This window comes from Hemibagrus wyckioides, linkage group LG26 (assembly GCF_019097595.1).
Source record: "Hemibagrus wyckioides isolate EC202008001 linkage group LG26, SWU_Hwy_1.0, whole genome shotgun sequence".
Classification (NCBI taxonomy): Eukaryota; Metazoa; Chordata; class Actinopteri; order Siluriformes; family Bagridae; genus Hemibagrus; species Hemibagrus wyckioides.
Window position 1 is genome coordinate 1,646,417 of NC_080735.1, and position 10,000 is coordinate 1,656,416.

General features: G+C 47.3%; 1 long non-coding RNA gene across 1 annotated transcript in view; it reads right to left on the reverse strand.

The window, feature by feature from the left end:
- Positions 1-10,000, reverse strand: part of LOC131346864 (uncharacterized) — a 27,548-nt gene that overhangs the window by 12,263 nt on the left and 5,285 nt on the right. Inside the window, exon 2 of the long non-coding RNA XR_009203672.1 lies at positions 1,211-1,383. This is a non-coding gene — a long non-coding RNA (uncharacterized LOC131346864). The remainder of the gene's footprint in view (positions 1-1,210; positions 1,384-10,000) is intronic.

The following is a 10,000-nucleotide window of genomic DNA, read 5'->3' on the forward strand; positions in this document are numbered from 1 at the left end:
ACCACGTCCACTCACACCACGTCCTCTCACACCACGTCCTCACACCACGTCCTCTCACACCACGTCCACTCACACCACGTCCTCTCACACCACGTCCTCTCACACCACGTCCACTCACACCACGTCCTCTCACACCACGTCCACTCACACCACGTCCTCTCACACCACGTCCACTCACACCACGTCCTCTCACACCACGTCCACTCACACCACGTCCTCTCACACCACGTCCACTCACACCACGTCCTCTCACACCACGTCCTCACATCACGTCCTCTCACACCACGTCCTCACACCACGTCCTCTCACACCACGTCCTCACGCACCACGTCCTCACACCACGTCCTCACATCACGTCCTCTCACACCACGTCCTCTCACACCACGTCCTCACGCACCACGTCCTCACGCACCACGTCCTCACACCACATCCTTACACACACCACGTCCTCACACCACGTCCTCTCACACCACGTCCACTCACACCACGTCCACTCACACCACGTCCACTCACACCACGTCCTCACACCACGTCCTCACGCACCACGTCCTCACGCACCACGTCCTCACACCACATCCTTACACACACCACGTCCTCACGCACCACGTCCTCACGCACCACGTCCTCACGCACCACGTCCTCACACCACATCCTTACACACACCACGTCCTCACACCACGTCCTCTCACACCACGTCCACTCACACCACGTCCACTCACACCACGTCCTCACACCACGTCCTCACGCACCACGTCCTCACGCACCACGTCCTCACACCACATCCTTACACACACCACGTCCTCATGCACCACGTCCTCACATCACGTCCTCACGCACCACGTCCTCTCGCACCACGTCCTCACGCACCACGTCCTCTCGCACCACGTCCTCACACCACATCCTTACACACACCACGTCCTCTCACACCACGTCCTCACATCACGTCCTCTCACACCACGTCCTCACACATCATGTCCTCTCACACCACGTCCTCACACATCATGTCCTCACACATCATGTCCTCTCACTCCACGTCCTCACACACACCACATCCTTACATCATGTCCTCTCACACCACGTCCTCACACACAATGTCCTCATAGATTACATCCTCACACATCACATCCTCACATACCACATCCTCACACACGCACACACACACACATGCTTGATTTTGTAGTAAATACACAGTGAGAGTGTAATACTCCACCTGGTCCTCTGCTGGTGCTGTGTTTGTTGTATTAATCAGGTTCTAGGTTCTCCCGGTTCTGAGGTATTTTCAGGACCAGTGTAAGTTCACACACTTCTGTTGCTGAAGCTCATAATAATGAATAATGAGGCGTCTCCTCCTGGCGCTTTGCTGCTGGATGCTTCCATAGATTTCTGTACAGATCAGTAGGCTTTAGAGAGCTCTTGTGTTTGTGACGAACAATACAATAAATTCAGAATAAGAGTCACAATAAATAAACTTTTACACCAGATCTTTGCTTTAAACTAAAACTTCCTTCCTGGGAGAGAAGATACTATGCCACTAGGGTTAATGTGCATGAAAAAACAAACATTGAATGTAGATTAGGTCTGGATCACTTAAACGCTGTCCTTTCAGCCATGAAGCTGGAGATCTTCAGAAAAACTTCAGAAAAACGTTCATCATTTCCTCTTCCTCACCTCGCATAAATATTCCACTGCCATGCTTCCTCATTTCTTCTCTCCACTGCACCGTGACTCAGAAAACACTTACACTTCTCTTTTATATCGCAATCTATGAAATGATTTGGATCCTGGGGTATCAATAAACACACACACACACATACACTACAGTGAAAAAACAGTAAAAGGTTCTACTGGACAGCTCTGGGCCATGACTACACACACACACACCAGGATCCAGATTCCAGTAAAGCTTGTTAAATCTGTCTTTTGGACCGAATCGTTGAGGTTTAGTAAGTGTGTGTGTGTGTGTGTGTGTGTATGAAATGCTGACATGAATGATTTACAGCTTCGGAATCTCACCAAAAAGAAGGCGAGGACAATAGCATTTGTAACAGTCAACCTGTTCATTAAGATTAGCCGGAGACATTGTTCTGTCTGTCAATGATTTATTGTGTTATGTGTGTGTGTGTGTGTGTGTGTGTGTGTGTGTGTGTGTGGCTTAGTGCATAATTATAATATGCTTAAGCATGTAATAATTGTGCGGAGACGCACTTAACAGAATATCAATTTTTTAAAGAATTGTAAAAAAAAAAATGTGTGTGTGTGTCATGTTCTGTAACTCCAGTTGCACTTTTATTCTGAGCCAGTCTGCGGAGCAGTGTGTGGGCCTCACACCATGACGCAACTCCCATATAACTAACACACTCACTCACACTCACACACACACACACACAGATATATATATATATATATATATATATATATATATATATATATACATATATATATATATATATATATGAGTGTGTATATCTTCTACATGTACATCTAAAAACTTGTCCTTGAGATGAATTTGTAAATTAAAATTGTTGTGTGGAAAAATGTAGAATTTTCAAAACAGAAAACAAAGCCAAAAAACGCAACACTGTGTTATTCCACTAGGGGGCAAACTAGAGCAATAAACTCAGTGCCTGAAACTATTGCTTTAACAAACCTCAAAATGCAGGAAATTGAAATTACAGGATTTTTAAACTAGACTTCAATAAACAATAAACATAGCCGTCTGCGGTGCTTGCCTTTTATTATCTAGCTCCAACGCTAACAGTGCTGTAACAGCAAACTCTACAGTTACAGATCATCAGCAGACTAGCGGCTGAGTCTGTATGTTAACTGTATACACTAGAACTTGTTACGGTTGATGCTGTAAGCGGCCATTTTGATTCATGTCATGTGGTGAGCCGAAGGAGAAAAGAAGAGTTTTATTTCAATGCAACGCTGACAAATTGTCTTACTGGATAGTTTTCATTAGCAAGCGGTGAAGTTTAACATCAGACAACATTAGACAACATCTTAAAAATAAACTAACGTCTCACTAAAATGCCTTTGCTTTATCTTCCTTTGATTTTTTCACCTCGACAGGTTCTTAAAATCAGAGCGCTGTGTGGAAATGTTCCTCAGCAGACACACTTCCTCAGGAAGTTGCTGATAAAATGCAGAGGACTGCCAGCACTTCAAAAAATATCGCTCTTCTCCCTCTTCATTGGGGAACGCCGAGTCTGGAGGAGGAGGAGGAGGAGGAGGAGGAAGAGGAAGCATTCATAGGCAGCGTTTGTGTTCCCTGGAGATAAAGCCTTTCCAATTTGGACGGGAGCTCAAGGTCAGCTATCTTCTAACGCACCTTATCTTGGTCAAATTTGAAGGCAGCATTGCATGTGTCCTTCTGAGTAAAGGCAACGTGATAAGTGCTAACTGAAGGTCTGGAAGCAGACTGTACTGTCTCTCTAACTCCACAACTCCACAATTTCCTCAACTCTTCACTTTAAAGTTCTGGACCATAACAAAAGCTGACAGGAAGGACCTGCAACTTGTTAGCATAAACTCATAACTAGCATGCTGGGTTGATTATTTTTATAAAAAATCTTGCCTTAAGGCAGTATTGGTCAAAATTAGATCTCTTATGGAAAAGTAGGTGGAGTTTAGGGTCATTGTACACAAAGCTCCACCTCCACATTATTAGCAAGGACTGTAGTGTTTATTTAGCAACATTCCTAATTCTGTGTCCAGTCTAATGACCTTCACAGTCTGGTGCGTCTCGTCATCAACGCGATGTTTTTTTGCTGATGGGAGAATGATCAGATTTCAGACGCTGTCCTTTCTGACAGGATTGATATGGGGCGGAGTTTCATTGTTTAGGGGGTGTGTCTATAAAATGACCCATCCAGGGGCCCATCCAAACATAAGGTAACAGACTGAACAGCAAACACGCGTTCCTCAGGTTCCAAGATGTCTGACACTGTGGTTTCAACCATCGTTCAACTGATTACCAGGTGGAATAATAAATAAATAAATAAATAACAAACACAACTTTTTCACACCAGTCTTTCTTCTCAGCCCAGCTTTGTGGAGTTCTCTGAGCAAGTTTTGAAGGACATCGTCCTCTAGACAGATCCTCATTCTTTCCATTTTTATACACATGATGTCAGATCTAATACGGTCCAAGCCGTAGCGGACAGATGAAGGAGAACTGGCCGCAGCTTCGAGTCAGGCCGAGCCCGATCCGTACGAATCCAGGGGACATCCGCAGACATTTGTAATAAAGTCAGATGAGTTTTTAAAGTGTAATATGTTTCCTGGTCGTCTGTAAGGGTCCTCTGCAGCAGAGTTCTGTCCAGCATTGTGCTGTAAGTGGTGTGAATTATGCATGAGGAGAACGTTGAGGAGCGCTGAGCTCTTCTCTGTCTGCCTTTCATGCGTGAGCTGCTCACTCGCTTCCACATCAAACACCACGCTTCCCTCCGGAAACTCGCTCTGCTTTTCCAGCAAACCGCCGCACCGAAGCCGAGGCACTTCCGGAGACGAGGTGTTTCTGCTTTTCCTCAGTAATCCTGTTCTCACTTTTTGCCTTGAAGCCTGTGCTGGTCAGGGTGTGTGTGTGTGTGCTGGAAACCAGTGAGTTCACACTGTCAAATCCCAGTGCAGTAAAACCTCAATTCTAATCTCACATGAAAGAGGAAATAAATGAGTTGTGTCTCACAGGATTCCTCAGGAACATGACAAGCTGTGTTGCTTTTTTGAGATACGTGATAAGAGGAGCTAACCTGTCTCACGGACGTCCGGCAGATGAGCTGGACAGGGATAAAAAGTATGACGAGGTGCGAATCTCTGAGGAACTGAAGTGACCACCATACACTGCTGCTGGAAGTGAATCAATTCTGAGGTGGGATTAGTAAATCTGTCATATCACAGCTGTAAAAAACACAGTGTCACACACGAGGTGACGTCAAAGCACACCTGAACCACAGGAAACACCACTGACTGACCTGACTGACCTGATACAGCTGTGACCAGATGTTACCTGCTTCTACACTTTTGTTGTGACCTTCCATATTAGTCCTGCATTAGATCCCAGCTAATCATCTGATATGAATCATCCCACTCCTCCTCATGAATCATCCCACTGAACCATTCCACTCTTCCTCATGAATCATCCCATTCCTCCTCATGAATCATCCCACTCCTCCTCATGAATCATCCCACTCCTCCTCATGAATCATTCCACTGAACCATCCCACTCCTCCTCATGAATCATCCCACTCCTCCTCATGAATCATCCCACTGAACCATCCCACTCCTCCTCATGAATCATCCCACTCCTCCTCATGAATCATCCCACTCCTCCTCATGAATCATCCCACTCCTCCTCATGAATCATCCCACTGAACCATCCCACTCCTCCTCATGAATCATCCCACTCCTCCTCATGAATCATCCCACTCCTCCTCATGAATCATCCCACTGAACCATCCCACTCCTCCTCATGAATCATCCCACTCCTCCTCATGAACCATCCCACTCCTCCTCATGAACCATCCCACTCCTCCTCATGAATCATCCCACTGAACCATCCCACTCCTCCTCATGAATCATCCCACTCCTCCTCATGAATCATCCCACTCCTCCTCATGAATCATCCCACTCCTCCTCATGAATCATCCCACTCCTCCTCATGAACCATCCCACTCCTCCTCATGAATCATCCCACTCCTCCTCATGAATCATCCCACTGACCCATCCCACTCCTCCTCATGAATCATCCCACTGAACCATCCCACTCCTCCTCATGAATCATCCCACTCCTCCTCATGAATCATCCCACTCCTCCTCATGAATCATCCCACTGACCCATCCCACTCCTCCTCATGAATCATCCCACTGAACCATTCCACTCCTCCTCATGAATCATCCCACTCCTCCTCATGAATCATCCCACTGAACCATCCCACTCCTCCTCATGAATCATCCCACTCCTCCTCATGAATCATTCCACTCTTCCTCATGAATCATCCCACTGAACCATTCCACTCCTCCTCATGAATCATCCCACTCTTCCTCATGAATCATCCCACTGAACCATCCCACTCCTCCTCATGAATCATCCCACTCCTCCTCATGAATCATCCCACTGAACCATCCCACTCCTCCTCATGAATCATCCCACTCCTCCTCATGAATCATTCCACTCTTCCTCATGAATCATCCCACTGAACCATTCCACTCCTCCTCATGAATCATCCCACTCTTCCTCATGAATCATCCCACTCCTCCTCATGAATCATCCCACTCCTCCTCATGAATCATCCCATTCTTCCTCATGAATCATCCCACTCTTCCTCATGAATCATCCCACTCTTCTTCATGAATCATCCCACTCCTCCTCATGAATCATCCCACTCCTCCTCATGAATCATCCCACTCTTCCTCATGAATCATCCCACTCCTCCTCATGAATCATCCCACTTCTCCTCATGAATCATCCCACTCCTCCTCATGAATCATCCCACTCCTCCTCATGAATCATCCCACTCCTCCTCATGAATCATCCCACTGAACCATTCCATTCTTCCTCATGAATCATCCCACTCTTCCTCATGAATCATCCTATTCTTCCTCATGAACCATCCCACTCCTCCTCATGAATCATTCCACTCTTCCTCATGAATCATCCCACTGAACCATTCCACTCCTCCTCATGAATCATCCCACTCCTCCTCATGAACCATCCCACTCCTCCTCATGAACCATCCCACTCCTCCTCATGAATCATCCCACTCCTCCTCATGAATCATCCCACTGAACCATCCCACTCCTCCTCATGAATCATCCCACTCCTCCTCATGAATCATCCCACTCCTCCTCATGAATCATCCCACTGAACCATCCCACTCCTCCTCATGAATCATCCCACTCCTCCTCATGAATCATCCCACTCCTCCTCATGAATCATCCCACTGAACCATCCCACTCCTCCTCATGAATCATCCCACTCCTCCTCATGAATCATCCCACTCCTCCTCATGAATCATCCACTGAACCATCCCACTCCTCCTCATGAATCATCCCACTCCTCCTCATGAATCATTCCACTCTTCCTCATGAATCATCCCACTGAACCATTCCACTCCTCCTCATGAATCATCCCACTCTTCCTCATGAATCATCCCACTGAACCATCCCACTCCTCCTCATGAATCATCCCACTCCTCCTCATGAATCATCCCACTGAACCATCCCACTCCTCCTCATGAATCATCCCACTCCTCCTCATGAATCATCCCACTCTTCCTCATGAATCATCCCACTCCTCCTCATGAATCATCCCACTTCTCCTCATGAATCATCCCACTCCTCCTCATGAATCATCCCACTCCTCCTCATGAATCATCCCACTCCTCCTCATGAATCATCCCACTGAACCATTCCATTCTTCCTCATGAATCATCCCACTCTTCCTCATGAATCATCCTATTCTTCCTCATGAACCATCCCACTCCTCCTCATGAATCATCCCACTCCTCCTCATGAATCATTCCACTCTTCCTCATGAATCATCCCACTGAACCATTCCACTCCTCCTCATGAATCATCCCACTCCTCCTCATGAACCATCCCACTCCTCCTCATGAACCATCCCACTCCTCCTCATGAATCATCCCACTCCTCCTCATGAATCATCCCACTGAACCATCCCACTCCTCCTCATGAATCATCCCACTCCTCCTCATGAATCATCCCACTCCTCCTCATGAATCATCCCACTGAACCATCCCACTCCTCCTCATGAATCATCCCACTGAACCATCCCACTCCTCCTCATGAATCATCCCACTCCTCCTCATGAATCATTCCACTGAACCATCCCACTCCTCCTCATGAATCATCCCACTCCTCCTCATGAATCATTCCACTGAACCATCCCACTCCTCCTCATGAATCATCCCACTCCTCCTCATGAATCATCCCACTGAACCATCCCACTCCTCCTCATGAATCATCCCACTCCTCCTCATGAATCATCCCACTGAACCATCCCACTCCTCCTCATGAATCATTCCACTCTTCCTCATGAATCATCCCACTGAACCATTCCACTCCTCCTCATGAATCATCCCACTCTTCCTCATGAATCATCCCACTGAACCATCCCACTCCTCCTCATGAATCATCCCACTCCTCCTCATGAATCATCCCACTGAACCATCCCACTCCTCCTCATGAATCATCCCACTCCTCCTCATGAATCATCCCACTCCTCCTCATGAATCATCCCACTGAACCATCCCACTCCTCCTCATGAATCATCCCACTCCTCCTCATGAATCATCCCACTCCTCCTCATGAATCATCCCACTGAACCATCCCACTCCTCCTCATGAATCATCCCACTCCTCCTCATGAATCATCCCACTCCTCCTCATGAATCATCCACTGAACCATCCCACTCCTCCTCATGAATCATCCCACTCCTCCTCATGAATCATTCCACTCTTCCTCATGAATCATCCCACTGAACCATTCCACTCCTCCTCATGAATCATCCCACTCTTCCTCATGAATCATCCCACTGAACCATCCCACTCCTCCTCATGAATCATCCCACTCCTCCTCATGAATCATCCCACTGAACCATCCCACTCCTCCTCATGAATCATCCCACTCCTCCTCATGAATCATCCCACTCTTCCTCATGAATCATCCCACTCCTCCTCATGAATCATCCCACTTCTCCTCATGAATCATCCCACTCCTCCTCATGAATCATCCCACTCCTCCTCATGAATCATCCCACTCCTCCTCATGAATCATCCCACTGAACCATTCCATTCTTCCTCATGAATCATCCCACTCTTCCTCATGAATCATCCTATTCTTCCTCATGAACCATCCCACTCCTCCTCATGAATCATCCCACTCCTCCTCATGAATCATTCCACTCTTCCTCATGAATCATCCCACTGAACCATTCCACTCCTCCTCATGAATCATCCCACTCCTCCTCATGAACCATCCCACTCCTCCTCATGAACCATCCCACTCCTCCTCATGAATCATCCCACTCCTCCTCATGAATCATCCCACTGAACCATCCCACTCCTCCTCATGAACCATCCCACTCCTCCTCATGAATCATCCCACTCCTCCTCATGAATCATCCCACTGAACCATCCCACTCCTCCTCATGAATCATCCCACTGAACCATCCCACTCCTCCTCATGAATCATCCCACTCCTCCTCATGAATCATTCCACTGAACCATCCCACTCCTCCTCATGAATCATCCCACTCCTCCTCATGAATCATCCCACTGAACCATCCCACTCCTCCTCATGAATCATCCCACTCCTCCTCATGAATCATCCACTGAACCATCCCACTCCTCCTCATGAATCATCCCACTCCTCCTCATGAATCATCCCACTGAACCATCCCACTCCTCCTCATGAATCATTCCACTCTTCCTCATGAATCATCCCACTGAACCATTCCACTCCTCCTCATGAATCATCCCACTCTTCCTCATGAATCATCCCACTGAACCATCCCACTCCTCCTCATGAATCATCCCACTCCTCCTCATGAATCATCCCACTGAACCATCCCACTCCTCCTCATGAATCATCCCACTCCTCCTCATGAATCATTCCACTCTTCCTCATGAATCATCCCACTGAACCATTCCACTCCTCCTCATGAATCATCCCACTCTTCCTCATGAATCATCCCACTCCTCCTCATGAATCATTCCACTCTTCCTCATGAATCATCCCACTGAACCATTCCACTCCTCCTCATGAATCATCCCACTCTTCCTCATGAATCATCCCACTCCTCCTCATGAATCATCCCACTCCTCCTCATGAATCATCCCATTCTTCCTCATGAATCATCCCACTCTTCCTCATGAATCATCCCACTCTTCTTCATGAATCATCCCACTCCTCCTCATGAACCATCCCACTCCTCCTCATGAATCATCCCACTCCTCCTCATGAATCATTCCACTCTTCC